General features: G+C 63.8%; 1 non-coding gene across 1 annotated transcript; it reads left to right on the forward strand.

Moving 5' to 3' along the window:
* The first annotated feature begins 1,664 nt into the window (after positions 1–1,664).
* On the forward strand, positions 1,665–1,818 carry LOC140472228 (5.8S ribosomal RNA). The gene has a single exon (XR_011957482.1). It is a non-coding gene; the product is annotated as a 5.8S ribosomal RNA (ribosomal RNA).
* The last annotated feature ends 682 nt before the right edge of the window (positions 1,819–2,500 follow it).

Raw genomic sequence — 2,500 nt, forward strand, 5'->3', positions numbered from 1 at the left:
TTGTCTCGCGAGGGTGGTTTCGGGGCCAGCAGGAGAGCTCGTCGGGGTAGCAGGCCCTGCAGCCGTGGTCACCGCCAAACCCCCACAACTCGAGCAAGTGAAAAAAAAAGTAACAAATAAGAAAGGATCGTCGGCTTGGGGGTACGCCCGTTTCCGTTTCAACTTGTCTCGCGAGGGTGGTTTCGGGGCCAGCAGGAGAGCTCGTCGGGGTAGCAGGCCCTGCAGCCGTGGTCACCGCCAAACCCCCACAACTCGAGCAAGTGAAAAAAAAAAGTAACAAATAAGAAAGGATCTCTGTCGGCTTGGGGGTACGCCCGTTTCCGTTTCAACTTGTCTCGCGAGGGTGGTTTCGGGGCCAGCAGGAGAGCTCGTCGGGGTAGCAGGCCCTGCAGCCGTGGTCACCGCCAAATCGCCACAACTCGAGCAAGTGAAAAAAAAAAGTAACAAATAAGAAAGGATCGTCGGCTTGGGGGTACGCCCGTTTCCGTTTCAACTTGTCTCGCGAGGGTGGTTTCGGGGCCAGCAGGAGAGCTCGTCGGGGTAGCAGGCCCTGCAGCCGTGGTCACCGCCAAACCCCCCACAACTGTTGGGCGCCTACCTGCGCGGGGCAGGAGGACACTTTCCGATTTCAAATCTCCGTTTGCCGAGTCCACCCCGAACGCACGCGGGCGGGCGGGTTCGCATCACCCTTCGTCACAAGGGGCGAAGCCCGTTCCACCGTCTCGTCAGTAGTGCCGACCGGTCTGTGATCGACGAGGGGAGCCACACCAGGTCCGGCCCTGCTGCTTGGCGGCACCGCGTCGTCGGGAGCTCGCGACAGACGGAGGGTTTCGGTGTACTCTCCAGCCACGGGAAACGAAGCCGGTGATGCAGGCGCCGGTCTTTCGCTCCCAAATCGGCTGGGTTTACATCGTTGCTATCTAGTCACGCTCCCTTCAAACCCGACGGGGTACCTATTCCCCTCACCCGTCTGTGCGTGTACAGCCTCTTTGCACTTGCGGGATGGGGGTGGTGGTTTAAAGACTCTCGAGTTGCCGCCCGTCGGTCTCCGAGCTCCGTGCAGTAGTGATCCCCAGCGAACTGCCAGCAGGGCGAACGAGCGATCCCGCTCTCGGTCGGGGCGCCTGGCGTCGATCGGTGGTCGGTGGCTTGCGGGCAAGCTGCGCTGTGAGTGTGGGAACGAGTATGACGAGCCGTTGCCGCGACTCCCAGTCCACCTCGGCGGTGGCTGGGCCGGGCGGGCGTCTGCTCGGGCGAGTGCCGCCCCCGCCTCCTCGCAGGAAGTCCGCTCGCCGACACGCCGCCACGTGCACGCGTCAGTGACGCTGCCGAACCGATGGCCGGTGCCCGTTCCCGCCTCTGCTTTTCCTAGGGCAAAGCTGCTGCACGCCTCGTGATACTAGGCGGGCGACATGGTGGCGGTGATCCTGCCTCCGTCGCTGCGGTGCGTTGGGGCACGCATCGCCTCTTGGGCGCCCTGTCCTCCTCCCCCCAATAGACGTATGTTTCTGCGGGCCGCACCAGGATGGTGCTCCCCATCGCTTCACGCCACCCTGCTCCGCCCGCACGCCGGCGTGCAGGTGGCTGTAGCTCAAGGTGGGGAGCGTATGTGCGGTCCGGGTCGCTTTCCTCTGGCGAGGGAGAGACCTAAAACAAACTCAGACAACTCTTGACGGTGGATCACTCGGCTCGTGCGTCGATGACGAACGCAGCTAGCTGCGAGAATTAATGTGAATTGCAGGACACATTGATCATCGACACTTTGAACGCACTTTGCGGCCCCGGGTTCTTCCCGGGGCCACGCCTGTCTGAGGGTCGTTTGGCAATCAATCGCACTCGCCTTGGCTGGCGAGAGCGCGGCTGGGGTGTCGCAGAGGACCCGTCCTCTTTGTCCCCCTAAGTTCAGACTCCGGAGCCCTCCGGCGTCGGAGCGCTTGGCCTTTCCCCCCCACCCTGCACATTCCGTTCGTCAGGCTCGACGCCATCCCCCCCGCCGGGGAGCGCGGCCTGGCGTCCGTCTGTGTCGTGGCAGTGGGGCCAGCACGGCTGTCACCGGTCCCAGAATGGCTGTCGGTGGTTCACACTGTGTGTGTGTGCCAACCCTCCTGGTCTCTGGGACACGGAGCTGCCACGAAGTGTTGAGCCTCCAGTGGGGGGTCTGCCTAAGCTCTGCACGTCCGCATTGGGTCCGTCTCTCGGTTGGCTGGCAGTGGAAAGAGTGAAGGGAGCCGCGGAGGTCCGGTGCTGGTGCGCCGCCGGCCTGACCGTGGAGCTCGCCGGTTTGACACGCTGACCCGACTCGATGGTTGATCGATTGAGAGTGCTGGGAGCTGCAGGCCGCCCGCTGCTGCAGCCGCCCGTCTCGTGGTTCGTCCTCGGCCTTAAGTGGCCGGCGGGGCGTCTGATCCTGTCTCCCCTGCTGGCGCCGAGTGCCTGGCCGAGGGAGGAGGTTTTCGTCGAACGCTGTGACTTGGACGGTCGCACGCGCGTGGATCGCTGG

This window comes from Chiloscyllium punctatum, unplaced genomic scaffold (assembly GCF_047496795.1).
Source record: "Chiloscyllium punctatum isolate Juve2018m unplaced genomic scaffold, sChiPun1.3 scaffold_283, whole genome shotgun sequence".
Lineage (NCBI taxonomy): Eukaryota > Metazoa > Chordata > Chondrichthyes > Orectolobiformes > Hemiscylliidae > Chiloscyllium > Chiloscyllium punctatum.